This window comes from Daphnia pulicaria, chromosome 1 (assembly GCF_021234035.1).
Source record: "Daphnia pulicaria isolate SC F1-1A chromosome 1, SC_F0-13Bv2, whole genome shotgun sequence".
Lineage (NCBI taxonomy): Eukaryota > Metazoa > Arthropoda > Branchiopoda > Diplostraca > Daphniidae > Daphnia > Daphnia pulicaria.
In genome coordinates this window covers 19794216-19822122 of record NC_060913.1, presented here as the reverse complement: position 1 = coordinate 19822122, position 27907 = coordinate 19794216, and the positions used below count along the sequence as shown (strand labels likewise).

General features: G+C 42.4%; 45 non-coding genes across 45 annotated transcripts; all 45 read left to right on the top strand.

Annotated features, from left to right (window-relative positions):
• Positions 1–133: 133 nt before the first annotated feature.
• Trnal-uag lies at positions 134–215 on the top strand. The gene has a single exon. It is a non-coding gene; the product is annotated as a tRNA-Leu (tRNA).
• Positions 216–278: 63 nt separating this feature from the next.
• Positions 279–352, top strand: Trnai-aau. Its single transcript has one exon. It is a non-coding gene; the product is annotated as a tRNA-Ile (tRNA).
• A 163-nt stretch (positions 353–515) lies between these two features.
• Trnal-uag lies at positions 516–597 on the top strand. Its single transcript has one exon. It is a non-coding gene; the product is annotated as a tRNA-Leu (tRNA).
• A 63-nt stretch (positions 598–660) lies between these two features.
• Trnai-aau lies at positions 661–734 on the top strand. Its single transcript has one exon. It is a non-coding gene; the product is annotated as a tRNA-Ile (tRNA).
• A 300-nt stretch (positions 735–1034) lies between these two features.
• On the top strand, positions 1035–1108 carry Trnai-aau. The gene has a single exon. It is a non-coding gene; the product is annotated as a tRNA-Ile (tRNA).
• Positions 1109–1272: 164 nt separating this feature from the next.
• Positions 1273–1354, top strand: Trnal-uag. Its single transcript has one exon. It is a non-coding gene; the product is annotated as a tRNA-Leu (tRNA).
• A 63-nt stretch (positions 1355–1417) lies between these two features.
• On the top strand, positions 1418–1491 carry Trnai-aau. Its single transcript has one exon. It is a non-coding gene; the product is annotated as a tRNA-Ile (tRNA).
• Positions 1492–1626: 135 nt separating this feature from the next.
• Trnal-uag lies at positions 1627–1708 on the top strand. Its single transcript has one exon. It is a non-coding gene; the product is annotated as a tRNA-Leu (tRNA).
• Positions 1709–1771: 63 nt separating this feature from the next.
• On the top strand, positions 1772–1845 carry Trnai-aau. Its single transcript has one exon. It is a non-coding gene; the product is annotated as a tRNA-Ile (tRNA).
• Positions 1846–2145: 300 nt separating this feature from the next.
• On the top strand, positions 2146–2219 carry Trnai-aau. Its single transcript has one exon. It is a non-coding gene; the product is annotated as a tRNA-Ile (tRNA).
• Positions 2220–2382: 163 nt separating this feature from the next.
• Trnal-uag lies at positions 2383–2464 on the top strand. The gene has a single exon. It is a non-coding gene; the product is annotated as a tRNA-Leu (tRNA).
• Positions 2465–2527: 63 nt separating this feature from the next.
• On the top strand, positions 2528–2601 carry Trnai-aau. The gene has a single exon. It is a non-coding gene; the product is annotated as a tRNA-Ile (tRNA).
• Positions 2602–2764: 163 nt separating this feature from the next.
• Trnal-uag lies at positions 2765–2846 on the top strand. The gene has a single exon. It is a non-coding gene; the product is annotated as a tRNA-Leu (tRNA).
• A 63-nt stretch (positions 2847–2909) lies between these two features.
• On the top strand, positions 2910–2983 carry Trnai-aau. The gene has a single exon. It is a non-coding gene; the product is annotated as a tRNA-Ile (tRNA).
• Positions 2984–3283: 300 nt separating this feature from the next.
• Trnai-aau lies at positions 3284–3357 on the top strand. The gene has a single exon. It is a non-coding gene; the product is annotated as a tRNA-Ile (tRNA).
• Positions 3358–3521: 164 nt separating this feature from the next.
• Trnal-uag lies at positions 3522–3603 on the top strand. The gene has a single exon. It is a non-coding gene; the product is annotated as a tRNA-Leu (tRNA).
• A 63-nt stretch (positions 3604–3666) lies between these two features.
• Positions 3667–3740, top strand: Trnai-aau. Its single transcript has one exon. It is a non-coding gene; the product is annotated as a tRNA-Ile (tRNA).
• A 135-nt stretch (positions 3741–3875) lies between these two features.
• On the top strand, positions 3876–3957 carry Trnal-uag. Its single transcript has one exon. It is a non-coding gene; the product is annotated as a tRNA-Leu (tRNA).
• A 63-nt stretch (positions 3958–4020) lies between these two features.
• Positions 4021–4094, top strand: Trnai-aau. Its single transcript has one exon. It is a non-coding gene; the product is annotated as a tRNA-Ile (tRNA).
• A 300-nt stretch (positions 4095–4394) lies between these two features.
• Trnai-aau lies at positions 4395–4468 on the top strand. Its single transcript has one exon. It is a non-coding gene; the product is annotated as a tRNA-Ile (tRNA).
• A 164-nt stretch (positions 4469–4632) lies between these two features.
• Positions 4633–4714, top strand: Trnal-uag. Its single transcript has one exon. It is a non-coding gene; the product is annotated as a tRNA-Leu (tRNA).
• A 300-nt stretch (positions 4715–5014) lies between these two features.
• On the top strand, positions 5015–5096 carry Trnal-uag. The gene has a single exon. It is a non-coding gene; the product is annotated as a tRNA-Leu (tRNA).
• Positions 5097–5568: 472 nt separating this feature from the next.
• On the top strand, positions 5569–5642 carry Trnai-aau. The gene has a single exon. It is a non-coding gene; the product is annotated as a tRNA-Ile (tRNA).
• A 164-nt stretch (positions 5643–5806) lies between these two features.
• On the top strand, positions 5807–5888 carry Trnal-uag. Its single transcript has one exon. It is a non-coding gene; the product is annotated as a tRNA-Leu (tRNA).
• A 63-nt stretch (positions 5889–5951) lies between these two features.
• Positions 5952–6025, top strand: Trnai-aau. The gene has a single exon. It is a non-coding gene; the product is annotated as a tRNA-Ile (tRNA).
• A 163-nt stretch (positions 6026–6188) lies between these two features.
• Trnal-uag lies at positions 6189–6270 on the top strand. The gene has a single exon. It is a non-coding gene; the product is annotated as a tRNA-Leu (tRNA).
• Positions 6271–6565: 295 nt separating this feature from the next.
• Positions 6566–6647, top strand: Trnal-uag. Its single transcript has one exon. It is a non-coding gene; the product is annotated as a tRNA-Leu (tRNA).
• Positions 6648–6710: 63 nt separating this feature from the next.
• Trnai-aau lies at positions 6711–6784 on the top strand. Its single transcript has one exon. It is a non-coding gene; the product is annotated as a tRNA-Ile (tRNA).
• Positions 6785–7084: 300 nt separating this feature from the next.
• Positions 7085–7158, top strand: Trnai-aau. Its single transcript has one exon. It is a non-coding gene; the product is annotated as a tRNA-Ile (tRNA).
• Positions 7159–7705: 547 nt separating this feature from the next.
• Positions 7706–7787, top strand: Trnal-uag. The gene has a single exon. It is a non-coding gene; the product is annotated as a tRNA-Leu (tRNA).
• Positions 7788–10288: 2501 nt separating this feature from the next.
• Trnal-uag lies at positions 10289–10370 on the top strand. The gene has a single exon. It is a non-coding gene; the product is annotated as a tRNA-Leu (tRNA).
• A 1459-nt stretch (positions 10371–11829) lies between these two features.
• On the top strand, positions 11830–11911 carry Trnal-uag. Its single transcript has one exon. It is a non-coding gene; the product is annotated as a tRNA-Leu (tRNA).
• A 4690-nt stretch (positions 11912–16601) lies between these two features.
• Positions 16602–16683, top strand: Trnal-uag. The gene has a single exon. It is a non-coding gene; the product is annotated as a tRNA-Leu (tRNA).
• Positions 16684–17519: 836 nt separating this feature from the next.
• Trnai-aau lies at positions 17520–17593 on the top strand. Its single transcript has one exon. It is a non-coding gene; the product is annotated as a tRNA-Ile (tRNA).
• A 164-nt stretch (positions 17594–17757) lies between these two features.
• On the top strand, positions 17758–17839 carry Trnal-uag. The gene has a single exon. It is a non-coding gene; the product is annotated as a tRNA-Leu (tRNA).
• Positions 17840–19317: 1478 nt separating this feature from the next.
• On the top strand, positions 19318–19399 carry Trnal-uag. Its single transcript has one exon. It is a non-coding gene; the product is annotated as a tRNA-Leu (tRNA).
• A 63-nt stretch (positions 19400–19462) lies between these two features.
• Trnai-aau lies at positions 19463–19536 on the top strand. The gene has a single exon. It is a non-coding gene; the product is annotated as a tRNA-Ile (tRNA).
• A 1086-nt stretch (positions 19537–20622) lies between these two features.
• Trnai-aau lies at positions 20623–20696 on the top strand. The gene has a single exon. It is a non-coding gene; the product is annotated as a tRNA-Ile (tRNA).
• A 542-nt stretch (positions 20697–21238) lies between these two features.
• Positions 21239–21320, top strand: Trnal-aag. Its single transcript has one exon. It is a non-coding gene; the product is annotated as a tRNA-Leu (tRNA).
• Positions 21321–21620: 300 nt separating this feature from the next.
• Trnal-uag lies at positions 21621–21702 on the top strand. The gene has a single exon. It is a non-coding gene; the product is annotated as a tRNA-Leu (tRNA).
• Positions 21703–22522: 820 nt separating this feature from the next.
• On the top strand, positions 22523–22596 carry Trnai-aau. Its single transcript has one exon. It is a non-coding gene; the product is annotated as a tRNA-Ile (tRNA).
• Positions 22597–22760: 164 nt separating this feature from the next.
• Positions 22761–22842, top strand: Trnal-uag. The gene has a single exon. It is a non-coding gene; the product is annotated as a tRNA-Leu (tRNA).
• A 1850-nt stretch (positions 22843–24692) lies between these two features.
• Positions 24693–24774, top strand: Trnal-uag. Its single transcript has one exon. It is a non-coding gene; the product is annotated as a tRNA-Leu (tRNA).
• Positions 24775–27120: 2346 nt separating this feature from the next.
• Positions 27121–27194, top strand: Trnai-aau. The gene has a single exon. It is a non-coding gene; the product is annotated as a tRNA-Ile (tRNA).
• A 308-nt stretch (positions 27195–27502) lies between these two features.
• On the top strand, positions 27503–27576 carry Trnai-aau. Its single transcript has one exon. It is a non-coding gene; the product is annotated as a tRNA-Ile (tRNA).
• The last annotated feature ends 331 nt before the right edge of the window (positions 27577–27907 follow it).

The window sequence follows — 27907 nt, the reverse complement described above, 5'->3', positions numbered from 1 at the left end:
CAGATAGGGGAACAAATTTAAGTTGTTAAGGGTGTCGTAATCAACATTAAAAAAAAAGAAACACGAGTTCGCATCTAGAAGAGAGTCATGAAGAATCTGCTATGTAAACACCTTAGGGCACTATAACAAACATGATAGTGTGGCCGAGTGGTCTATGGCGCTGGTTTTAGGCACCAGTCTCTTCGGAGGCAAGGGTTCGAATCCCTTCACTGTCATAATCTCTACATTTGATTGTGTATTAACGATTTTTTATCGTTCTTGGCCGAGTATCGATATGAGGCCTGTTAGCTCAGTTGGTTAGAGCGCCGTGCTAATAACGCGGAGGTCATGAGTTCGATCCTCTTACGGGCCAGTGCAATAGAGGAAAAGTCGTTGACTGTAACAGATAGAGGAACAAGTTTCACTCGTACAGGATTTCGTAACCAACATTTAAAATAAAGAAACACGAAAACCCATATAGAAGAGTCCCATGAAGAATCTGCTATGTAAAAACCTTAGGGCACGATACCAATAATGATAGTGTGGCCGAGGGGTCTATGGCGCTGGTTTTAGGCACCAGTCTCTTCGGAGGCAAGGGTTCGAATCCCTTCACTGTCATAATCTCTACATTTGATTGTGTATTAACGATTTTGTATCGTTCTTGGCCGAGTATTGATGTGAGGCCTGTTAGCTCAGTTGGTTAGAGCGCCGTGCTAATAACGCGGAGGTCATGAGTTCGATCCTCTTACGGGCCAGTGCGATGGAGGAAAAGTCGTTGAGTGCAACAGATAGAGGAACAAGTTTAAGTTGTAAAGGATTTCGTAACCGACATTTAAAAAAAGAAACACGAATTCTATCTAGAAGAGTCCCATGAAGAATCTGCTATGTAAAAACCTTAGGGAACGATACCAATAATGATAATGTGGCCGAGTGGTCAATGGCGCTGGTTTTAGGCACCAGTCTCTTCTGAGGCAAGGGTTCGAATCTCTTCATAATCTCTACATTTGATTGTGTATAAACGATTTTGTATCGTTCTTGGCCGAGTATTGATGTGAGGCCTGTTAGCTCAGTTGGTTAGAGCGCCGTGCTAATAACGCGGAGGTCATGAGTTCGATCCTCTTACGGGCCAGTGCAATGGAGGAAACGTCGTTGAGTACAACAGATAGGGGAACAAATTTAAGTTGTTAAGGGTGTCGTAATCAACATTAAAAAAAAAAGAAACACGAGTTCGCATCTAGAAGAGAGTCATGAAGAATCTGCTATGTAAACACCTTAGGGCACTATAACAAACATGATAGTGTGGCCGAGTGGTCTATGGCGCTGGTTTTAGGCACCAGTCTCTTCGGAGGCAAGGGTTCGAATCCCTTCACTGTCATAATCTCTACATTTGATTGTGTATTAACGATTTTTTATCGTTCTTGGCCGAGTATCGATATGAGGCCTGTTAGCTCAGTTGGTTAGAGCGCCGTGCTAATAACGCGGAGGTCATGAGTTCGATCCTCTTACGGGCCAGTGCAATAGAGGAAAAAGTTTCACTCGTACAGGATTTCGTAACCAACATTTAAAATAAAGAAACACGAAAACCCATATAGAAGAGTCCCATGAAGAATCTGCTATGTAAAAACCTTAGGGCACGATACCAATAATGATAGTGTGGCCGAGGGGTCTATGGCGCTGGTTTTAGGCACCAGTCTCTTCGGAGGCAAGGGTTCGAATCCCTTCACTGTCATAATCTCTACATTTGATTGTGTATTAACGATTTTGTATCGTTCTTGGCCGAGTATTGATGTGAGGCCTGTTAGCTCAGTTGGTTAGAGCGCCGTGCTAATAACGCGGAGGTCATGAGTTCGATCCTCTTACGGGCCAGTGCAATGGAGGAAAAGTCGTTGAGTGCAACAGATAGAGGAACAAGTTTAAGTTGTAAAGGATTTCGTAACCAACATTTAAAAAAAGAAACACGAATTCTATCTAGAAGAGTCCCATGAAGAATCTGCTATGTAAAAACCTTAGGGAACGATACCAATAATGATAATGTGGCCGAGTGGTCAATGGCGCTGGTTTTAGGCACCAGTCTCTTCTGAGGCAAGGGTTCGAATCTCTTCATAATCTCTACATTTGATTGTGTATAAACGATTTTGTATCGTTCTTGGCCGAGTATTGATGTGAGGCCTGTTAGCTCAGTTGGTTAGAGCGCCGTGCTAATAACGCGGAGGTCATGAGTTCGATCCTCTTACGGGCCAGTGCAATGGAGGAAACGTCGTTGAGTACAACAGATAGGGGAACAAATTTAAGTTGTTAAGGGTGTCGTAATCAACATTAAAAAAAAAGAAACACGAGTTCGCATCTAGAAGAGAGTCATGAAGAATCTGCTATGTAAACACCTTAGGGCACTATAACAAACATGATAGTGTGGCCGAGTGGTCTATGGCGCTGGTTTTAGGCACCAGTCTCTTCGGAGGCAAGGGTTCGAATCCCTTCACTGTCATAATCTCTACATTTGATTGTGTATTAACGATTTTTTATCGTTCTTGGCCGAGTATCGATATGAGGCCTGTTAGCTCAGTTGGTTAGAGCGCCGTGCTAATAACGCGGAGGTCATGAGTTCGATCCTCTTACGGGCCAGTGCAATAGAGGAAAAGTCGTTGACTGTAACAGATAGAGGAACAAGTTTCACTCGTACAGGATTTCGTAACCAACATTTAAAATAAAGAAACACGAAAACCCATATAGAAGAGTCCCATGAAGAATCTGCTATGTAAAAACCTTAGGGCACGATACCAATAATGATAGTGTGGCCGAGGGGTCTATGGCGCTGGTTTTAGGCACCAGTCTCTTCGGAGGCAAGGGTTCGAATCCCTTCACTGTCATAATCTCTACATTTGATTGTGTATTAACGATTTTGTATCGTTCTTGGCCGAGTATTGATGTGAGGCCTGTTAGCTCAGTTGGTTAGAGCGCCGTGCTAATAACGCGGAGGTCATGAGTTCGATCCTCTTACGGGCCAGTGCGATGGAGGAAAAGTCGTTGAGTGCAACAGATAGAGGAACAAGTTTAAGTTGTAAAGGATTTCGTAACCGACATTTAAAAAAAGAAACACGAATTCTATCTAGAAGAGTCCCATGAAGAATCTGCTATGTAAAAACCTTAGGGAACGATACCAATAATGATAATGTGGCCGAGTGGTCAATGGCGCTGGTTTTAGGCACCAGTCTCTTCTGAGGCAAGGGTTCGAATCTCTTCATAATCTCTACATTTGATTGTGTATAAACGATTTTGTATCGTTCTTGGCCGAGTATTGATGTGAGGCCTGTTAGCTCAGTTGGTTAGAGCGCCGTGCTAATAACGCGGAGGTCATGAGTTCGATCCTCTTACGGGCCAGTGCAATGGAGGAAACGTCGTTGAGTACAACAGATAGGGGAACAAATTTAAGTTGTTAAGGGTGTCGTAATCAACATTAAAAAAAAAAGAAACACGAGTTCGCATCTAGAAGAGAGTCATGAAGAATCTGCTATGTAAACACCTTAGGGCACTATAACAAACATGATAGTGTGGCCGAGTGGTCTATGGCGCTGGTTTTAGGCACCAGTCTCTTCGGAGGCAAGGGTTCGAATCCCTTCACTGTCATAATCTCTACATTTGATTGTGTATTAACGATTTTTTATCGTTCTTGGCCGAGTATCGATATGAGGCCTGTTAGCTCAGTTGGTTAGAGCGCCGTGCTAATAACGCGGAGGTCATGAGTTCGATCCTCTTACGGGCCAGTGCAATAGAGGAAAAAGTTTCACTCGTACAGGATTTCGTAACCAACATTTAAAATAAAGAAACACGAAAACCCATATAGAAGAGTCCCATGAAGAATCTGCTATGTAAAAACCTTAGGGCACGATACCAATAATGATAGTGTGGCCGAGGGGTCTATGGCGCTGGTTTTAGGCACCAGTCTCTTCGGAGGCAAGGGTTCGAATCCCTTCACTGTCATAATCTCTACATTTGATTGTGTATTAACGATTTTGTATCGTTCTTGGCCGAGTATTGATGTGAGGCCTGTTAGCTCAGTTGGTTAGAGCGCCGTGCTAATAACGCGGAGGTCATGAGTTCGATCCTCTTACGGGCCAGTGCGATGGAGGAAAAGTCGTTGAGTGCAACAGATAGAGGAACAAGTTTAAGTTGTAAAGGATTTCGTAACCGACATTTAAAAAAAGAAACACGAATTCTATCTAGAAGAGTCCCATGAAGAATCTGCTATGTAAAAACCTTAGGGAACGATACCAATAATGATAATGTGGCCGAGTGGTCAATGGCGCTGGTTTTAGGCACCAGTCTCTTCTGAGGCAAGGGTTCGAATCTCTTCATAATCTCTACATTTGATTGTGTATAAACGATTTTGTATCGTTCTTGGCCGAGTATTGATGTGAGGCCTGTTAGCTCAGTTGGTTAGAGCGCCGTGCTAATAACGCGGAGGTCATGAGTTCGATCCTCTTACGGGCCAGTGCAATGGAGGAAACGTCGTTGAGTACAACAGATAGGGGAACAAATTTAAGTTGTTAAGGGTGTCGTAATCAACATTAAAAAAAAAAGAAACACGAGTTCGCATCTAGAAGAGAGTCATGAAGAATCTGCTATGTAAACACCTTAGGGCACTATAACAAACATGATAGTGTGGCCGAGTGGTCTATGGCGCTGGTTTTAGGCACCAGTCTCTTCGGAGGCAAGGGTTCGAATCCCTTCACTGTCATAATCTCTACATTTGATTGTGTATTAACGATTTTTTATCGTTCTTGGCCGAGTATCGATATGAGGCCTGTTAGCTCAGTTGGTTAGAGCGGCGTGCTAATAACGCGGAGGTCATGAGTTCGATCCTCTTACGGGCCAGTGCAATAGAGGAAAAGTCGTTGACTGTAACAGATAGAGGAACAAGTTTCACTCGTACAGGATTTCGTAACCAACATTTAAAATAAAGAAACACGAAAACCCATATAGAAGAGTCCCATGAAGAATCTGCTATGTAAAAACCTTAGGGCACGATACCAATAATGATAGTGTGGCCGAGGGGTCTATGGCGCTGGTTTTAGGCACCAGTCTCTTCGGAGGCAAGGGTTCGAATCCCTTCACTGTCATAATCTCTACATTTGATTGTGTATTAACGATTTTGTATCGTTCTTGGCCGAGTATTGATGTGAGGCCTGTTAGCTCAGTTGGTTATTAGCCCAGCTGGTTGGGTTATTAGCACGGCGCTCTAGCGCCGTGCTAATAACGCGGAGGTCATGAGTTCGATCCTCTTACGGGCCAGTGCGATGGAGGAAAAGTCGTTGAGTGCAACAGATAGAGGAACAAGTTTAAGTTGTAAAGGATTTCGTAACCAACATTTAAAAAAAGAAACACGAATTCTATCTAGAAGAGTCCCATGAAGAATCTGCTATGTAAAAACCTTAGGGAACGATACCAATAATGATAATGTGGCCGAGTGGTCAATGGCGCTGGTTTTAGGCACCAGTCTCTTCTGAGGCAAGGGTTCGAATCTCTTCATAATCTCTACATTTGATTGTGTATAAACGATTTTGTATCGTTCTTGGCCGAGTATTGATGTGAGGCCTGTTAGCTCAGTTGGTTAGAGCGCCGTGCTAATAACGCGGAGGTCATGAGTTCGATCCTCTTACGGGCCAGTGCAATGGAGGAAACGTCGTTGAGTACAACAGATAGGGGAACAAATTTAAGTTGTTAAGGGTGTCGTAATCAACATTAAAAAAAAAAGAAACACGAGTTCGCATCTAGAAGAGAGTCATGAAGAATCTGCTATGTAAACACCTTAGGGCACTATAACAAACATGATAGTGTGGCCGAGTGGTCTATGGCGCTGGTTTTAGGCACCAGTCTCTTCGGAGGCAAGGGTTCGAATCCCTTCACTGTCATAATCTCTACATTTGATTGTGTATTAACGATTTTTTATCGTTCTTGGCCGAGTATCGATATGAGGCCTGTTAGCTCAGTTGGTTAGAGCGCCGTGCTAATAACGCGGAGGTCATGAGTTCGATCCTCTTACGGGCCAGTGCAATAGAGGAAAAGTCGTTGAGTGCAACAGATAGAGGAACAAGTTTCAGTTGTACAGGATTTCATAACCAACATTTAAAATAAAGAAACATGAAATCCCATATAGAAGAGTCCCATGAAGAATCTGCTATGTAAAAACCTTAGGGCACTATAACAAACATGATAGTGTGGCCGAGTGGTCTATGGCGCTGGTTTTAGGCACCAGTCTCTTTGGAGGCAAGGGTTCGAATCCCTTCATAATCTCTACATTTGATTGTGTATTAACGATTTTGTGTCGTTCTTGGCCGAGTATTGATGTGAGGCCTGTTAGCTCAGTTGGTTAGAGCGCCGTGCTAATAACGCTGAGGTCATGAGTTTGATCCTCTCACGGGCCAGTGCAATGGAGGAAACGTCGTTGAGTACAACAGATAGAGGAACAAGTTTAAGTTGTTAAGGATGTCGTAATCAACATTAAAAAAAAAAGAAACACGAGTTCGCATCTAGAAGAGTCCCATGAAGAATCTGCTATCTAAAAACCTTAGGGCACTAAAACAAACATGATAGTGTGGCCGAGTGGTCTATGGCGCTGGTTTTAGGCACCAGTCTCTTCGGAGGCAAGGGTTCGAATCCCTTCACTGTCATAATCTCTACATTTGATTGTGTATTAACGATTTTTTATCGTTCTTGGCCGAGTATTGATGTGAGGCCTGTTAGCTCAGTTGGTTAGAGCGCCGTGCTAATAACGCGGAGGTCATGAGTTCGATCCTCTTACGGGCCAGTGCAATGGAGGAAAAGTCGTTGAGTGCAACAGATAGAGGAACAAGTTTAAGTTGTAAAGGATTTCGTAACCAACATTTAAAAAAAGAAACACGAATTCTATCTAGAAGAGTCCCATGAAGAATCTGCTATGTAAAAACCTTAGGGAACGATACTAATAATGATAATGTGGCCGAGTGGTCAATGGCGCTGGTTTTAGGCACCAGTCTCTTCTGAGGCAAGGGTTCGAATCTCTTCATAATCTCTACATTTGATTGTGTATAAACGATTTTGTATCGTTCTTGGCCGAGTATTGATGTGAGGCCTGTTAGCTCAGTTGGTTAGAGCGCCGTGCTAATAACGCGGAGGTCATGAGTTCGATCCTCTTACGGGCCAGTGCAATGGAGGAAACGTCGTTGAGTACAACAGATAGGGAAACAAATTTAAGTTGTTAAGGGTGTCGTAATCAACATTAAAAAAAAAAGAAACACGAGTTCGCATCTAGAAGAGTCCCATGAAGAATCTGCTATGTAAACACCTTAGGGCACTATAACAAACATGATAGTGTGGCCGATTGGTCTATGGCGCTGGTTTAAGGCACCAGTCTCTTCGGAGGCAAGGGTTCGAATCCCTTCACTGTCATAATCTCTACATTTGATTGTGTATTAACGATTTTTTATCGTTCTTGGCCGAGTATCGATGTGAGGCATGTTAGCTCAGTTGGTTAGAGCGCCGTGCTAATAACGCGGAGGTCATGAGTTCGATCCTCTTACGGGCCAGTGCATTGGAGGAAACGTCGTTGAGTACAACAGATAGAGGAACAAATTTAAGTTGTGAAGGGTGTCGTAATCAACATTTAAAAAAAAAGAAACACGAGTTCGCATCTAGAAGAGTCCCATGAAGAATCTGCTATTTAAAAACCTTAGGGCACTATAACAAACATGATAGTGTGGCCGAGTGGTCTATGGCGCTGGTTTTAGGCACCAGTCTCTTCGGAGGCAAGGGTTCGAATCCCTTCACTGTCATAATCTCTACATTTGATTGTGTATTAACGATTTTTTATCGTTCTTGGCCGAGGATCGATATGAGGCCTGTTAGCTCAGTTGGTTAGAGCGCCGTGCTAATAACGTAGAGGTCATGAGTTCGATCCTCTTACGGGCCATTGCAATAGAGGAAAAGTCGTTGAGTGCAACAGATAGAGGAACAAGTTTCAGTTGTACAGGATTTCGTAACCAACATTTAAAATAAAGAAACACGAAATCCCATATAGAAGAGTCCCATGAAGAATCTGCTATGTAAAAACCTTAGGGCACGATACCAATAATGATAGTGTGGCCGAGTGGTCTATGGCGCTGGTTTTAGGCACCAGTCTCTTCTGAGGCAAGGGTTCGAATCTCTTCATAATCTCTACATTTGATTGTGTATAAACGATTTTGAATCGTTCTTGGCCGAGTATTGATGTGAGGCTTGTTAGCTCAGTTGGTTAGAGCGCCATGCTAATAACGCGGAGGTCATGAGTTCGATCCTCTTACGGGCCAGTGCAATGGAGGAAAAGTCGTTGAGTGGAACAGATAGAGGAACAAGTTTTAGTTGTACAGGATTTCGTAACCAACATTTAAAATAAAGAAACACGAAATCCCAAAATCCCATATAGAAGAGTCCCATGAAGAATCTGCTGTGTAAAAACCTTAGGGAACAATACCAATAATGATAGTGTGGCCGAGTGGTCTATGACACTGGTTAAAGGCACCAGTCTCTTCTGAGGTAAGGATTCCAATCCCTTCACTGTCATAATCTCTACATTTGATTGTGTATTAAAGATTTTGTATCGTTCTTGGCAAAGTATTAATGCGATGCCTGTTACCTCAGTTGGTTAGAACGCCGTGCTAATAACGCGGAGGTCATGAGTTCGATCCTCTTACGGGCCAGTGTAATGGAGGAAAAGTGGTTGAGTGCAACAGATAGAGGAACAAGTTTAAGTTGTAAAGGATTTCGTAACCAACATTAAAAAAAAAAGAAACACGAATTCCCATCTAGAAGAGTCCCATGAAGAATCTGCTGTTAAAAAACCTAAAGGCACAATAATAATCATGATAGTCTATGGCGCTGGTTTTAGGCACCAGTCTCTTCGGAGGCAAGGGTTCGAATCCCTTCACTTTCATAATCTCTACATTTGATTGTGTATTAACGATTTTTTATCGTTCTTAGCCAAATATCGATATGAGGCCTGTTAGCTCAGTTGGTTAGAGCGCCTTGCTAATAACGTGGAGTTCATGAATTGGATCCTCTTACGGGCCAGTGCAATGGAGGAATATTCGTTGAGTGCAACAGATAGAGGAACAAGTTTCAGTTGTACAGGATTTCGTAACCAACATTTAAAAAAAAGAAACACGAATTCCCATCTAGAAGAGTCTGATGAAGAATCTGCTGTGTAAAAACCTTAGGGCACGATACCAATAATGATAGTGTGGACGAGTGGTCTATGGCACTGGTTTAGGCACCAGTCTCTTCGTAGGCAAGGGTTCTAATCCCTTCACTGTCATAATCTCTACGTTTGATTATGTATTAACGATTTTTTATCGTTCTTGGCCGAGTATCGAAAAGGGGCCTGTTAGCTCAGTTGGTTAGAGCGCCGTGCTAATAACGCGGAGGTCATGAGTTCGATCCTCTTACGGGACAGTGTAATGGAGGAATTTTCGTTGAGTGCAAGAGATAGAGGAACAAGTTTAAGTTGTACAGGATTTCGTTACCAACATTTAAAAAAAAAAGAAACACGAATTCCCTTCTAGAAGAATTTCATGAAGAATCTGCTATGTAAAAACCTTAGGGCACCTTAGTCATAATCTCTACATTTGATTGTGTATTAACGATTTTTTTTCATTCTTGGCCAAATAACGATAAGAGTCCTCAGTCCTGTTAGCTCAGTTGGTTAGAGCGCCGTGCTAATAACGCGGAGGTCATGAGTTCGATCCTCTTACGGGCCAGTGCAATGGAGGAAAATTCGTTGAGTGCAACAGATAGAGGAACAAGTTTAAGTTGTACAGGATTTCGTAACCAACAAAAAAAAAGAAACACGAATTCCCATCTAGAAGAGTCCCATGAAGAATCTGCTGTGTAAATACCTTAGGGAACAATACCAATAATGATAGTGTGGCCGAGTGGTCTATGGCGCTGGTTAAAGGCACCAGTTTCTTCTGAGGCAAGGATTCCCATCCCTTCACTGTCATAATCTCTACATTTGATTGTGTATTAACGATTTGTTATCGTTCTTGGCCGAGTATCGATGTGAGGCCTGTTAGCTCAGTTGGTTAGAGCGCCGTGCTAATAACGCGTAGGTCATGAGTTCGATCCTCTTACGGACCAGTGCAATGGAAGAAAAGTCCTTGAGTGCAACAGATAGAGGAACAAGTTTCAGTTGTACAGGATTTCGTAACCAGAATTTAAAATAAAGAAACACCAAATCCCATATAGAAGAGTCCCATGAAGAATCTGCTATGTAAAAACCTTAGGGCACGATACCATTAATGATAGTGTGGCCGAGTGGTCTATGGCGCCGGTTTTAGGCACCAGTCTCTTCGGAGGCAAGGGTTCGAATCCCTTCACTGTCATAATCTCTACATTTGATTGTGTATTAACGATTTTTTATCGTTCTTGGCCGAGTATCGATGTGAGGCCTGTTAGCTCAGTTGGTTAGAGTGCCGTGCTAATAACGCGGAGGTCATGAGTTCGATCCTCTTACGGGCCAGTGTAATGGAGGAATTTTCGTGGAGTGCAACAGATAGAGAAACAAGTTGAAGTTGTACAGTATTTCGTAACCAACATTTAAAATAAAGAAACACGAAATCCCATATAGAAGTGTCACATGAAGAATCTGCCATGAAGAAGAATGACAGGAGAAACAACGGAATAGGCTAACAGACCAAAATCTGATATCATGCTGAAGCTTGGCTGGAACTAAACCGCTTGGCGGCGCTTTGCGGTGGTAGGGCAGTTTTGCAAAGCAGTGGGAACTGGAAAGGGAAAAAAAGATTCAAATAATCATTTCGAGAACATAAATTCACTTCTTCATAAAATAAATTAACTTAAGCTATGTTGAAAATTCAATAAAACTTTGCTACAGTAGCTAACTTCTACCAATGTTGTAAACACAAAAAGTAAAACTGCCCTACCACCACTCAGCGCCGCCAAGCGGTTTAGTTCCAGCCGGCTTCAGCATGATATCAAACTCTTAGTACGTCGTTGTTTCTCCTGTCTTTCACTTCACGAATCTGCTATGTAAAAACCTTAGGGCACGATACCAATAATGATAGTGTGGCCGAGTGGTCTATGTTGCTGGTTTTAGGCACCAGTCTCTTCGGAGGCAAGGGTTCGAATCCCTTCACTGTCATAATATCTACATTTGATTGTGTATTAACGATTTTTTATCGTTCTTGGCAAAATATCGATATGAGGACTGTTAGCTCAGTTGGTTAGAGCGCGGTGCTAATAACGCGGATGTCATGAGTTCGATCCTCTTACGGGCCAGTGCAATGGAGGAAAAGTCGTCGAGTGCAACAGATAGCGGAACAATTTTCAGTTGTAAAGGATTTCGTAACCAACATTTAAAATAAAGAAACACGAAATCCCATATAGAAGAGTCCCATGAAGAATCTGCTGTGTAAAAACCTTAGGGCACGATACAGATAATGATAGTGTGGCCGAGTGGTCTATGGCGCCGGTTTTGGGCATCAGTGTTTTCGGAGGCAAGGGTTCGAATCCCTTCACTGTCATAATCTCTACATTTGATTGTGTATTAACGATTTTTATCGTTCTTGGCCGAATATCGATGTGAGTCCTGTTAGCTCAGTTGGTTAGAGCGCCGTGCTAATAACGCGGAGGTCATGAGTTCGATCCTCTTACGGGCCAGTGCAATGGAGGAAAAAACGTTGAGTGCAACAGATAGAGGAACAAGTTAAAGTTGTAAAGGATTTCGTAACCAACATTTAAAAAAAGAAACACGAATTTCCATCTAGAAGAGTCCCATGAAGAATCTGCTATGTAAACACCTTAGGGCACTATAACAAACATGATAGTGTGGCCGAGTGGTCTATGGTGCTGGTTTTAGGCACCAGTCTCTTCGGAGGCAAGGGTTCGAATCCCTTCACTGTCATAATCTCTACATTTGATTGTGTATTAACGATTTTTTATCGTTTTTGGCCGAGTATCGATATGAAGCCTGTTAGCTCAGTTGGTTAGAGAGGCGTGCTAAAAACGCGGAGGTCATGAGTTCGATCGTCTTATGGGCCAGTACAATAGAGGAAAAGTCGTTGACTGCAACAGATAGAGGAACAAGTTTCAGTTGTACAGGATTTCGTAACCAACATTTAAAATAAAGAAACACGAAATCCCATATAGAAGAGTCCCATGAAGAATCTGCTATGTAAAAACCTTAGAGCACTATAACAAACATGATAGTGTGGCCGATTGGTCTATGGCGCTGGTTTTAGGCACCAGTCTCTTCGGAGGCAAGGGTTCGAATCACTTCACTGTCATAATCTCTACGTTTGATTGTGTATTAACGATTTTGTATCGTTCTTGGCCGAGTATTGATGTGAGGCTTGTTAGCTCAGTTGGTTAGAGCGCCATGCTAATAACGCGGAGGTCATGAGTTCGATCCTCTTACGGGCCAGTGCAATGGAGGAAAAGTCGTTGAGTGGAACAGATAGAGGAACAAGTTTTAGTTGTACAGGATTTCGTAACCAACATTTAAAATAAAGAAACACGAAATCCCAAAATCCCATATAGAAGAGTCCCATGAAGAATCTGCTGTGTAAAAACCTTAGGGAACAATACCAATAATGATAGTGTGGCCGAGTGGTCTATGACACTGGTTAAAGGCACCAGTCTCTTCTGAGGTAAGGATTCCAATCCCTTCACTGTCATAATCTCTACATTTGATTGTGTATTAACGATTTGTTATCGTTCTTGGCCGAGTATGGATATGAGGCCTGTTAGCTCAGTTGGTTAGAGCGCCTTGCTAATAACGCGGAGGTCATGAGTTGGATCCTCTTACGGGCCAGTGCAATGGAGGAAAATTCGTTGAGTGCAACAGATAGAGGAACAAGTTTAAGTTGTACAGGATTTCGTAACCAACATTTAAAATAAAGAAACACGAAATCCCAAAATCCCATATAGAAGAGTCCCATGAAGAATCTGCTGTGTAAAAACCTTAGGCATGAAGAAGAATGACAGGAGAAACAATGGAATATGGCTAACAGACCAAAATCTGAAATCATGCTGAAGCCTGGCTGGAACTAAACCGCTTGGCGGCGCTGTGCGGTGGTAGGGCAGTTTTGCAAAACAGTGGGAACTGGGAAGGGAAAAAAAGATTCAAATAGGCCTTTCGAGAGCATAAATTCACTTCTTCATAAAAGAAATTCACTTAAGCTATGTTGAAAATTCAATAAAACTTTGCTACAGTAGCTAACTTCTGCTAATGTTGTAAACACAAAAACAAGATTCCTTCGGTAATATCCTTCGGTAATTTTTTTAAACGTTAAAGAGACAGAAAATAAAGGTTATGGTAGATTAATACATACTATAACGTTTGGAAAATTCTGTTTCCCTTTATTCTCTTTCATAATTGATTCTTTATAACTAATTGACTAATAATCTGTTAATATTATGAGTGGTGCGACTTAGGAGTGGCGGAGGCTTCGCCCCGCCACCCCACGTCGCACTTCACGTTTAGATTAAGTTTTAGCAACATTTATTACTATAGTAACATGGAATTGGAAAAATTATTAGTTAAATATTAACTATAAAGAATTGGATGTGCTCTTATAGCAGTTAGATTAAACCACCGCTGAAAAAATCTTAATTCAGGCATATTGTAAGGATTGGCTGTCAGCGTTCTAGTTATCGGCAAAATAGTTCATTTCCCTCGTTTGTTTATTGCTCTCTCGCTGACCTCGATACGAGTCATTCCCCCCTTCTGTTTTATGACCCACGCTAGCCTTGACTCTACTGTCAGTGACCGCGTTTGACCCTGTTTCGACTTGTATAAAACCCCACCCAACGCAGTTCTTCTTCAGTCAATGCTAGGCTGTTCAATCGGTCTGGTGTTGGCTCACCCCTTCTCGAGTCAATGCTAGGCTGTTCAATCGGTCTGGTGTTGGCTCACCCCTTCTCGAGTCAATGCTAGGCTGTTCAGTCGGTCTAGTGTTGGCTCACTCCTTCTGGCTCGCAGGATGTCACATTCTGTCGGGTTATTGTTTCTTCTTTTTCCATTGTAGTTATGTTTTTGTATTTGCCCGCCTCATGCTAGAGAAGTCTCGCGCTTCGCATGTAGGACCGTAAAGCCATGTATGTTTCTACAATAAAATCTTTACCCCGTCTATCACCGTGTTGAAGTGAGTAACTTTTCAGTTCTCACATGTGGTGGCAGCGATGGGATGATCCCAATTCACCCCCGAAGAGACTGCTACGACGCCGCTACCTACCATACTGATTCCCGATCTTCATGTATTGTAAGTTCACGAAGAAAAAATTCCGCTACGGACAAAAGAAGACGCAACCTGCCCTGCATTTAAGCAAGAACGATTTCTGACTTTTCTCTCCCTATCACTTGTTATTTTTATTTTGACTGTTACACCGGCCACGAGGCGCCCGGTCAGTCGCATCACACAGTTCGCTCGACGTTATTTTTAAAATGTTACTCTCGCTCCAGGAAAGGTCGAAGTACGTTTTACGCTACTCAGTTCATCGATGTTTCCCGTCAGTTTTCAAAGTTCTTTCTTTTTACCAGTTTCAGTATTTGTGTTTTGTTTTGTTAGATTGCGGGACGCAATCTCCCATGGCCCCAAGGTATGTAAGGATTGGCTGTCAGCGTTCTAGTTATCGGCAAAATAGTTCATTCCCCTCGTTTGTTTATTGCTCTCTCGCTGACCTCGATACGAGTCATTCCCCCCTTCTGTTTTATGACCCACGCTAGCCTTGACTCTACTGTCAATGACCGCGATTGACCCTGTTTCGACTTGTATAAAACCCCACCCAACGCAGTTCTTCTTCAGTCAATGCTAGGCTGTTCAGTCGGTCTAGTGTTGGCTCACCCTTCTCGGGTCTAGTGTCAGGCCGTTTATTCGGTCTGGTGCTGGCTCGCTCGTTCTCCGTTTTAAACTTGTCTTATTTGTGTCTTTGTAGACTTTGACGCTGGCTACACGGTAAAGGGCCGTGTGTATGCCTCCAATCTCTCTTGATGTATTTTTGATTTGTTTAAATTATGCGCGTTACGGAAATAAAACATCATCGAACGAAAACCCGCTTTGAGTGGAGGTTTTACCAAACCTTTCAATATAACCTAAGTGTTTTACGACCGGTTCCAAAATCGATACCGATGGTAGCGTCGCTAGTGATATTACCATAGCTTTACTTCGTCTTTCGTTACATTGTTTGGTGTACACACCAACCTGACCACGCTTTCCCTTAAATTTCATGTCAATGTTGGTCTAATGGTTAGCAACCCGGGCTGGCACTCGTATGGTTCGGGGTTCGAATCTCGAGCAAGCCATTGGTAACTTTTGAAAAATTACACTTAAAAAACTTTTGAAGGTAAATGGAAGTGGGAGATCGGTGGTAACTCTTCACGACCGCTAAAAGATCTTGATGACTGTGGAGAGGACAAGGGAAGAAGAGAGAGATGACCCAGAGCTTCAAAATGAGTATGATCAAACATTTTTAAAATGTTCCTCAACTTCTTGGTTGATGACTAACTGTTAAAAAAAAGGGGAATAGAAATTTTACTTGATCAAAAAATTTATTAAAATCAAGATCATCATTTATTAAAAACAGTTAACAAAAAGAGGCAATAATAAGAACAATAAAGACGAAATCGAACAAGAACAATAAAAATCAAATCAAATATCATCAAAATATCAATATCATATCATCAAAACTTGAATTGCTAGGGAAGATTCAAACTTTTTTTCTTTTTGTTAACACTGCTGAGCACTCACTGCACTGACAGTTGGAAGGTTAAGCAAACAAAAGCGAATTCACTGCCTAGGATTCGGTAACCAGCTAGGTAACAAGTACGCAAATTAAATTTTTAAAACAGTAATGAAAACAAATGAAACCCCGTTACGACATGTATCAAATTTTGACAGAATTATGTACAAAATTTGGTGACGATTGGTCATTCAGGGAAGAAACGTATAAAGGATAACCAAATGGACATTAAACCATCTGAATTTCACTACTAGCTACTACTACCCTACCCCCTATACCCCACACCCTATATTGTTAAGGACCTTCGTATATAAATATACCTCAGGGATAAAACTGCCCTACCATCGCACAGCGCCGCCAAGCGGTTTAGTTCCAGCCAGGCTTCAGCCGGCTTCAGCATGATATCAAACTCTTAGTACGTCGTTGTTTCTCCTGTCTTTCACTTCACGCCTTAGGGAACAATACCAATAATGATAGTGTGGCCGAGTGGTCTATGACACTGGTTAAAGGCACCAGTCTCTTCGGAGGCAAGGGTTCGAATCCCTTCACTGTCATAATCTCTACATTTGATTGTGTATTAACGATTTGTTATCGTTCTTGGCCGAGTATCGATGTGAGGCCTGTTAGCTCAGTTGGTTAGAGCGCCGTGCTAATAACGCGGAGGTCATAAGTTCGATCCTCTTACGGGCCAGTGCAATGGAGGAAAAGTCGTTGAGTGCAACAGATAGAGGAACAAGTTTAAGTTGTACAGGATTTCGTAACCAGAATTTAAAATAAAGAAACACCAAATCCCATATAGAAGAGTCCCATGAAGAATCTGCTATGTAAAAACCTTAGGGCACGATACCATTAATGATAGTGTGGCCGAGTGGTCTATGGCGCCGGTTTTAGGCACCAGTCTCTTCGGAGGCAAGGGTTCGAATCCCTTCACTGTCATAATCTCTACATTTGATTGTGTATTAACGATTTTTTATCGTTCTTGGCCGAGTATCGATGTGAGGCCTGTTAGCTCAGTTGGTTAGAGCGCCGTGCTAATAACGCGGAGGTCATAAGTTCGATCCTCTTACGGGCCAGTGTAATGGAGGAATTTTCGTGGAGTGCAACAGATAGAGAAACAAGTTGAAGTTGTACAGTATTTCGTAACCAACATTTAAAATAAAGAAACACGAAATCCCATATAGAAGAGTCACATGAAGAATCTGCCATGAAGAAGAATGACAGGAGAAACAACGGAATAGGCTAACAGACCAAAATCTGATATCATGCTGAAGCCTGGCTGGAACTAAACCGCTTGGCGGCGCTTTGCGGTGGTAGGGCAGTTTTGCAAAGCAGTGGGAACTGGGAAGGGAAAAAAAGATTCAAATAATCATTTCGAGAACATAAATTCACTTCTTCATAAAATAAATTAACTTAAGCTATGTTGAAAATTCAATAAAACTTTGCTACAGTAGCTAACTTCTACCAATGTTGTAAACACAAAAAGTAAAACTGCCCTACCACCACTCAGCGCCGCCAAGCGGTTTAGTTCCAGCCGGCTTCAGCATGATATCAAACTCTTAGTACGTCGTTGTTTCTCCTGTCTTTCACTTCACGAATCTGCTATGTAAAAACCTTAGGGCACGATACCAATAATGATAGTGTGGCCGAGTGGTCTATGTTGCTGGTTTTAGGCACCATTCTCTTCTGAGGCAAGGGTTCGAATCCCTTCATAATCTCTACATTTGATTGTGTATAAACGATTTTGTATCGTTCTTGGCCGAGTATTGATGTGAGGCCTGTTAGCTCAGTTGGTTAGAGCGCCGTGCTAATAACGCGGAGGTCATGAGTTCGATCCTCTTACGGGCCAGTGCAATGGAGGAAACGTCGTTGAGTACAACAGATAGGGGAACAAATTTAAGTTGTTAAGGGTGTCGTAATCAACATTTAAAAAAAAAGAAACACGAGTTCGCATCTAGAAGAGTCCCATGAAGAATCTGCTATGTAAACACCTTAGGGCACTATAACAAACATGATAGTGTGGCCGAGTGGTCTATGGCGCTGGTTTTAGGCACCAGTCTCTTCGGAGGCAAGGGTTCGAATCCCTTCACTGTCATAATCTCTACATTTGATTGTGTATTAACGATTTTGTATCGTTCTTGGCCGAGTATCGATATGAAGCCTGTTAGCTCAGTTGGTTAGAGAGGCGTGCTAAAAACGCGGAGGTCATGAGTTCGATCCTCTTATGGGCCAGTGCAATAGAGGAAAAGTCGTTGACTGCAACAGATAGAGGAACAAGTTTTAGTTGTACAGGATTTCGTAACCAACATTTAAAATAAAGAAACACGAAATCCCAAAATCCCATATAGAAGAGTCCCATGAAGAATCTGCTGTGTAAAAACCTTAGGCATGAAGAAGAATGACAGGAGAAACAATGGAATATGGCTAACAGACCAAAATCTGAAATCATGCTGAAGCCTGGCTGGAACTAAACCGCTTGGCGGCGCTGTGCGGTGGTAGGGCAGTTTTGCAAAACAGTGGGAACTGGGAAGGGAAAAAAAGATTCAAATAGGCCTTTCGAGAGCATAAATTCACTTCTTCATAAAAGAAATTCACTTAAGCTATGTTGAAAATTCAATAAAACTTTGCTACAGTAGCTAACTTCTGCTAATGTTGTAAACACAAAAATAAAACTGCCCTACCACCGCACAGCGCCGCCAAGCGGATTAGTTCCAGCCAGGCTTCAGCCGGCTTCAGCATGATATCAAACTCTTAGTACGTCGTTGTTTCTCCTGTCTTTCACTTCACGCCTTAGGGAACAATACCAATAATGATAGTGTGGCCGAGTGGTCTATGACACTGGTTAAAGGCACCAGTCTCTTCGGAGGCAAGGGTTCGAATCCCTTCACTGTCATAATCTCTACATTTGATTGTGTATTAACGATTTGTTATCGTTCTTGGCCGAGTATCGATGTGAGGCCTGTTAGCTCAGTTGGTTAGAGCGCCGTGCTAATAACGCGGAGGTCATAAGTTCGATCCTTTTACGGGCCAGTGTAATAAAGGAAAATTCGTTGAGTGCAACAGATAGAGGAACAAGTTTCAGTTGTACAGGATTTCGTAACCAACAAAAAAAAAAGAAACACGAATTCCCATCTAGAAGAGTCCCATGAAGAATCTGCTGTGTAAATACCTTAGGAAACAATACCAATAATGATAGTGTGGCCGAGTGGTCTATGGCGCTGGTTAAAGGCACCAGTTTCTTCTGAGGCAAGGATTCCCATCCCTTCACTGTCATAATCTCTACATTTGATTGTGTATTAACGATTTGTTATCGTTCTTGGCCGAGTATCGATGTGAGGCCTGTTAGCTCAGTTGGTTAGAGCGCCGTGCTAATAACGCGTAGGTCATGAGTTCGATCCTCTTACGGACCAGTGCAATGGAAGAAAAGTCCTTGAGTGCAACAGATAGAGGAACAAGTTTCAGTTGTACAGGATTTCGTAACCAGAATTTAAAATAAAGAAACACCAAATCCCATATAGAAGAGTCCCATGAAGAATCTGCTATGTAAAAACCTTAGGGCACGATACCATTAATGATAGTGTGGCCGAGTGGTCTATGGCGCCGGTTTTAGGCACCAGTCTCTTCGGAGGCAAGGGTTCGAATCCCTTCACTGTCATAATCTCTACATTTGATTGTGTATTAACGATTTTTTATCGTTCTTGGCCGAGTATCGATGTGAGGCCTGTTAGCTCAGTTGGTTAGAGCGCCGTGCTAATAACGCGGAGGTCATGAGTTCGATCCTCTTACGGGCCAGTGTAATGGAGGAATTTTCGTGGAGTGCAACAGATAGAGAAACAAGTTGAAGTTGTACAGTATTTCGTAACCAACATTTAAAATAAAGAAACACGAAATCCCTTATAGAAGAGTCACATGAAGAATCTGCCATGAAGAAGAATGACAGGAGAAACAACGGAATAGGCTAACAGACCAAAATCTGATATCATGCTGAAGCCTGGCTGGAACTAAACCGCTTGGCGGCGCTTTGCGGTGGTAGGGCAGTTTTGCAAAGCAGTGGGAACTGGGAAGGGAAAAAAAGATTCAAATAATCATTTCGAGAACATAAATTCACTTCTTCATAAAATAAATTAACTTAAGCTATGTTGAAAATTCAATAAAACTTTGCTACAGTAGCTAACTTCTACCAATGTTGTAAACACAAAAAGTAAAACTGCCCTACCACCACTCAGCGCCGCCAAGCGGTTTAGTTCCAGCCGGCTTCAGCATGATATCAAACTCTTAGTACGTCGTTGTTTCTCCTGTCTTTCACTTCACGAATCTGCTATGTAAAAACCTTAGGGCACGATACCAATAATGATAGTGTGGCCGAGTGGTCTATGTTGCTGGTTTTAGGCACCAGTCTCTTCGGAGGCAAGGGTTCGAATCCCTTCACTGTCATAATATCTACATTTGATTGTGTATTAACGATTTTTTATGGTTCTTGGCAAAATATCGATATGAGGCCTGTTAGCTCAGTTGGTTAGAGCGCGGTGCTAATAACGCGGATGTCATGAGTTCGATCCTCTTACGGGCCAGTGCAATGGAGGAAAAGTCGTCGAGTGCAGCAGATAGCGGAACAATTTTCAGTTGTACAGGATTTCGTAACCAACATTTAAAATAAAGAAACACGAAATCCCATATAGAAGAGTCCCATGAAGAATCTGCTGTGTAAAAACCTTAGGGCACGATACAGATAATGATAGTGTGGCCGAGTGGTCTATGGCGCCGGTTTTGGGCATCAGTGTTTTCGGAGGCAAGGGTTCGAATCCCTTCACTGTCATAATCTCTACATTTGATTGTGTATTAACGATTTTTATCGTTCTTGGCCGAATATCAATGTGAGGCCTGTTAGCTCAGTTGGTTAGAGCGCCGTGCTAATAACGCGGAGGTCATGAGTTCGATCCTCTTACGGGCCAGTGCAATGGAGGAAAAGTCGTTGAGTGCAACAGAAAGACGAACAAGTTTCAGTAGTACAGGATTTCATAACCAACATTAAAAAAAAAACACGAATTCCCATCTAGAAGAGTCCCATGAAGAATCTGCTATGTAAAAACCTTAGGACACAGTAAAAAACATGATAGTGTGGCCGAGGTGTCTATGGCGCTGGTTTTAGGCACCAGTCTCTTCGGAGGCAAGGGTTCGAATCCCTTCACTGTCATAATCTCTACATTTGATTGTGTATTAACGATTTTTTATCGTTCTTGGCCAAATATCGATACGAGTCCTGTTAGCTCAGTTGGTTAGAGCGCCGTGCTAATAACACGGAGGTCATGAGTTCGATCCTCTTACGGGCCAGTGTAATAAAGGAAAATTCGTTGAGTGCAACAGATAGAGCAACAAGTTTAAGTTGTACAGGATTTCGTAACCAACATTTAAAATAAAGAAACACAAAATCCCATATAGAAGAGTCCCATGAAGAATCTGCTATGTAAAAACCTTAGGGCACGATACCAATAATGATAGTGTGGCCGAGTGGTCTATGGCGCTGGTTTAAGGCACCAGTCTCTTCGGAGGCAAGGGTTCGAATCCCTTCACTGTCATAATCTCTACATTTGATTGTGTATTAACGATTTTTTATCGTTCTTGGCCGAGTAAAGATATGAGGCCTGTTAGCTCAGTTGGTTAGAGCGCCGTGCTAATAACGCGGAGGTCATGAGTTCTATCCTCTTACGGGCCAGTGCAATGGAGGAAAAGTCGTTGAGTGCAACAGATAGAGGAACAAGTTTAAATTGTACAGGATTTCTTAAGCAACATTTAAAATAAAGAATCACGAATTCCCATCTAGAAGAGTCCCATGAAGAATCTGCTGTGTAAAAACCTTAGGGAACAATACCAATAATGATAGTGTGGCCGAGTGGTTTATGGCGCTGGTTTTAGGCACCAGTCTCTTCGGAGGCAAGGGTTCGAATCCCTTCACTGTCATAATCTCTACATTTGATTGTGTATTAACGATTTTTTATCGTTCTTGGCCGAGTATCGATATGAGGCCTGTTAGCTCAGTTGGTTAGAGAGGCGTGCTAATAACGCGGAGGTCATGAATTCCATCTTCTTACGGGCCAGTACAATGGAGGAAAAGTCGTTGAGTGCAACAGATTGAGGAACAAGTTTCAGTTGTACAGGATTTCTTAACCAACATTTAAAATAAAAAAACACGAAATCCCATATAGAAGAGTCCCATGAAGAATCTGCTATGTAAAAACCTTAGAGCACTATAAAAAACATGATAGTGTGGCCGATTGGTCTATGGCGCTGGTTTAAAGCACCAGTCTCTTCGGAGGCAAGGGTTCGAATCCCTTCACTGTCATAATCTCTACATCTGATTGTGTATTAACGATTTTTTATCGTTCTTGGCCGAGTATCGATGTGAGGCCTGTTAGCTGAGTTGGTTAGAGCGCCGTGCTAATAACGCGGAGGTCATGAGTTCGATCCTCTTACGGGCCAGTGCAATGGAGGAAAAGTCGTTGAGTGCAACAGATAGAGGAACAAGTTAAAGTTGTAAAGGATTTCGTAACCAACATTTAAAAAAAGAAACACGAATTTCCATCTAGAAGAGTCCCATGAAGAATCTGCTATGTCAAAACCTTAGGGAACGATACCAATAATGATAATGTGGCCGAGTGTTCAATGGCGCTGGTTTTAGGCACCATTCTCTTCTGAGGCAAGGGTTCGAATCCCTTCATAATCTCTACATTTGATTGTGTATAAACGATTTTGTATCGTTCTTGGCCGAGTATTGATGTGAGGCCTGTTAGCTCAGTTGGTTAGAGCGCCGTGCTAATAACGCGGAGGTCATGAGTTCGATCCTCTTACGGGCCAGTGCAATGGAGGAAACGTCGTTGAGTACAACAGATAGGGGAACAAATTTAAGTTGTTAAGGGTAACGTAATCAACATTTAAAAAAAAAGAAACACGAGTTCGCATCTAGAAGAGTCCCATGAAGAATCTGCTATGTAAACACCTTAGGGCACTATAACAAACATGATAGTGTGGCCGAGTGGTCTATGGCGCTGGTTTTAGGCACCAGTCTCTTCGGAGGCAAGGGTTCGAATCCCTTCACTGTCATAATCTCTACATTTGATTGTGTATTAACGATTTTGTATCGTTCTTGGCCGAGTATCGATATGAAGCCTGTTAGCTCAGTTGGTTAGAGAGGCGTGCTAAAAACGCGGAGGTCATGAGTTCGATCCTCTTATGGGCCAGTGCAATAGAGGAAAAGTCGTTGACTGCAACAGATAGAGGAACAAGTTTTAGTTGTACAGGATTTCGTAACCAACATTTAAAATAAAGAAACACGAAATCCCAAAATCCCATATAGAAGAGTCCCATGAAGAATCTGCTGTGTAAAAACCTTAGGCATGAAGAAGAATGACAGGAGAAACAATGGAATATGGCTAACAGACCAAAATCTGAAATCATGCTGAAGCCTGGCTGGAACTAAACCGCTTGGCGGCGCTGTGCGGTGGTAGGGCAGTTTTGCAAAACAGTGGGAACTGGGAAGGGAAAAAAAGATTCAAATAGGCCTTTCGAGAGCATAAATTCACTTCTTCATAAAAGAAATTCACTTAAGCTATGTTGAAAATTCAATAAAACTTTGCTACAGTAGCTAACTTCTGCTAATGTTGTAAACACAAAAATAAAACTGCCCTACCACCGCACAGCGCCGCCAAGCGGATTAGTTCCAGCCAGGCTTCAGCCGGCTTCAGCATGATATCAAACTCTTAGTACGTCGTTGTTTCTCCTGTCTTTCACTTCACGCCTTAGGGAACAATACCAATAATGATAGTGTGGCCGAGTGGTCTATGACACTGGTTAAAGGCACCAGTCTCTTCGGAGGCAAGGGTTCGAATCCCTTCACTGTCATAATCTCTACATTTGATTGTGTATTAACGATTTGTTATCGTTCTTGGCCGAGTATCGATGTGAGGCCTGTTAGCTCAGTTGGTTAGAGCGCCGTGCTAATAACGCGGAGGTCATAAGTTCGATCCTCTTACGGGCCAGTGCAATGGAGGAAAAGTCGTTGAGTGCAACAGATAGAGGAACAAGTTTAAGTTGTAAAGGATTTCGTTACCAACATTTAAAAAAAAAGAAACACGAATTCCCATCTAGAAGAATCCCATGAAGAATCTGCTATGTAAAAACCTTAGGGCGCAACAACAACCATGATAGTGTGGCCGAGTGGTCTATGGCGCTGGTTAAAGGCACCAGTCTCTTCTGAGGCAAGGGTTCAAATCCCTTCACTGTCATAATCTCTACATTTGATTGTGTATTAACGATTTTGTATCGTTCTTGGCAAAGTATCAATGCGATGCCTGTTAGCTCAGTTGGTTAGAACGCCGTGCTAATAACGCGGAGGTCATGAGTTCGATCCTCTTACGGGCCAGTGTAATGGAGGAAAAGTCGTTGAGTGCAACAGATAGAGGAACAAGTTTAAGTTGTAAAGGATTTCGTAACCAACATTAAAAAAAAAGAAACACGAATTCCCATCTAGAAGAGTCCCATGAAGAATCTGCTGTTAAGAAACCTAAAGGCACAATAATAATCATGATAGTCTATGGCGCTGGTTTTAGGCACCAGTCTCTTTGGAGGCAAGGGTTCGAATCCCTTCACTTTCATAATCTCTACATTTGATTGTGTATTAACGATTTTTTATCGTTCTTAGCCAAATTTCGATATGAGGCCTGTTAGCTCAGTTGGTTAGAGCGCCGTGCCAATAACGCGGAGGTCATGAGTTCTATCCTCTTACGGGCCAGTGCAATGGAGGAAAAGTCGTTGAGTGCAACAGATAGAGGAACAAGTTTAAATTGTACAGGATTTCTTAAGCAACATTTAAAATAAAGAAACACGAATTCCCATCAAGAAGAGTCCCATGAAGAATCTGCTGTGTAAAAACCTTAGGGAACAATACCAATAATGATAGTGTGGCCGAGTGGTTTATGGCGCTGGTTTTAGACACCAGTCTCTTCGGAGGCAAGGGTTCGAATCCCTTCACTGTCATAATCTCTACATTTGATTGTGTATTAACGATTTTTTATCGTTCTTGGCCGAGTATCGATGTGAGGCCTGTTAGCTCAGTTGGTTAGAGCGCCGTGCTAATAACGCGGAGCTTATGAGTTGGATCCTCTTACGGGCCAGTGCAATGGAGGAAAAGTCGTTGAGTGCATCAGATAGAAGAACAAGTTTCAGTTGTACAGGATTTCGTAACCAACATTAAAAAAAAAGAAACACGAATTCCCATCTAGAAGAGTCCCATGAAGAATCTGCTGTGTAAAAACCTTAGGGAACAATACCAATAATGATAGTGTGGCCGAGTGGTCTATGGCGCTGGTTTTAGGCACCAGTCTCTTCGGAGGCAAGGGTTCGAATCCCTTTACTGTTATAATCTCTACATTTGATTGTGTATTAACGATTTTTTATCGTTCTTGGCCGAATATCGATGTGAGGCCTGTTAGCTCAGTTGGTTAGAGCGCCGTGCTAATAACGCGGAGGTCATGAGTTGGATCCTCTTACGGGCCAGTGCGATGGAGGAAAAGTCGTTGAGTGCAACAGATAGAGGAACAAGTTTCAGTTGAACAGGATTTCGTAACAGACATTTAAAAAAAAGAAACACGAATTCCCATCTAGAAGAGTCCCATGAAGAATCTGCTGTGTAAAAACCTTAGGGAACAATACCAATAATGATAGTGTGGCCGAGTGGTCTATGGCGCTGGTTAAAGGCACCAGTTTCTTCTGAGGCAAGGATTCCCATCCCTTTACTGTCATAATCTCTACATTTGATTGTGTGTTAACGATTTGTTATCGTTCTTGGCCGAGTATCGATGTGAGGCCTGTTAGCTCAGTTGGTTAGAGCGCCGTGCTAATAACGCGGAGGTCATCAGTTGGATTTTCTTACGGGCCAGTGCAATGGAGGAATTTTCGTTGAGTGCAACAGATAGAGGAACAAGTTTAAGTTTTACAGGATTTCGTAACCAAGATTTAAAATAAAGAAACACGAAATCCCATATAGAAGAGTCCCATGAAGAATCTGCTATTTAGAAACCTTAGGGCACGATACTAATAATGATTTGTGGCCGAGTGGTCTATGGCGCTGGTTTTAGGCATCAGTCTCTTCGGAGGCAAGGGTTCGAATCCCTTCACTGTCATAATCTCTACATTTGATTGTGTATAAACGATTTTTTATCGTTCTTGGCCGAATATCGATATGAGGCATGTTAGCTCAGTTGGTTAGAGCGCCTTGCTAATAACGCGGAAGTCATAAGTTCGATCCTCTTACGGGCCAGTGCAATGGAGGAAAATTCGTTGAGTGCAATAGATAGAGGAACAAGTTTAAGTTGTACAGAATTTCGTAACCAATATTTAAAATAAAGAAACACGAAATCCAATATAGAAGAGTCCCATGAAGAATCTGCTATGTAAAAACCTTAGGGCACGATACCAATAATGATTTGCGGCCGAGTGGTCTATGGCGCTGGTTTTAGGCACCAGTCTCTTCGGAGGCAAGGGTTCGAATCCCTTCACTGTCATAATCTCTACTTTTGATTGTGTATTAACGATTTTTTATCGTTCTTGGCCGAGTATCAATGTGAGGTCTGTTAGCTCAGTTGGTTAGACCGCCGTGCTAATAACGCGGAGGTCATGAGTTCGATCCTCTTACGGGCCAGTGCAATGGAGGAAAAGTGGTTGAGTGCAACAGATAGAGGAACAAGTTTCAGTTGTACAGGATTTCGTAACAGACATTTAAAAAAAAGAAACACGAATTCCCATCTAGAAGAGTCCCATGAAGAATCTGCTAGGTAAAAACCTTAGGGCACAATAAAAAACATGATAATGTGGCCGAGTGGTCTATGGCGCTGGTTAAAGGCACCAGTGTCTTCTGAGGCAAGGATTCCCATCCCTTTACTGTCATAATCTCTACATTTGATTGTGTATTAACGATTTGTTATCGTTCTTGGCCGAGTATCTATGTGAGGCCTGTTAGCTCAGTTGGTTAGAGCGCCGTGCTAATCACGCGGAGGTCATGAGTTGGATCCTCTTATGGGCCAGTTAATAGAGGAAAAGTCGTTGAGTGCAACAGATAGAGGAACAAGTTTAAGTTGTACAGGATTTCGTAACCAAGATTTAAAATAGAGAAACACGAAATCCCATATCGAAGAGTCCCATGAAGAATCTGCTAGGTAAAAACCTTAGGGCACAATAACAAACATGATAATGTTGCCGAGTGGTCTATGGCGCTGGTTTTAGGCACCAGTCTCTTCGGAGGCAAGGGTTCGAATCCCTTCATAATCTCTATATTTGATTGTGTATTAACGATTTTGTATCGTTCTTGGCCGAGTATGGATGTGAGGCCTGTTAGCTCAGTTGGTTAGAGCGCCGTGCTAATAACGCGGAGGTCATGAGTTCGATCCTCTTACGGGCCAGTGCAATGGAGGAAACGTCGTTGAGTACAACAGATAGAGGAACAAGTTTAAGTTGTTAAGGATGTCGTAATCAACATTAAAAAAAAAGAAACACGAGTTCGCATCTAGAAGAGTCCCATGAAGAATCTGCTATGTAAAAACCTTAGGGCACTATAAAAAACATGATAGTGTGGCCGAGTGGTCTCTGGCGCTGGTTTTAGGCACCAGTCTTTTCGGAGGCAAGGGTTCGAATCCCTTCACTGTCATAATCTCTACGTTTGATTGTGTATTAACGATTTTTTATCGTTCTTGGCCGAGTATTGATGTGAGGCCTGTTAGCTCAGTTGGTTAGAGCGCCGTGCTAATAACGCGGAGGTCATGAGTTCGATCCTCTTACGGGCCAGTAAAATGGAGGAAACGTCGTTGAGTACAACAGATAGAGGAACAAGTTTAAGTTGTTAAGGATGTCGTAATCAACATTTTAAAAAAAAGAAACACGAGTTCGCATCTAGAAGAGTCCCATGAAGAATATGCTATCTAAAAACCTTAGGGCACTAAAACAAACATGATAATGTGGCCGAGTGGTCTATGGCGCTGGTTTTAGGCACCAGTCTCTTCGGAGGCAAGGGTTCGAATCTCTACATTTGATTGTGTATTAACGATTTTGTATCGTTCTTGGCCGAGTATTGATGTGAGGCCTGTTAGCTCAGTTGGTTATAGCGCCGTGCTAATAA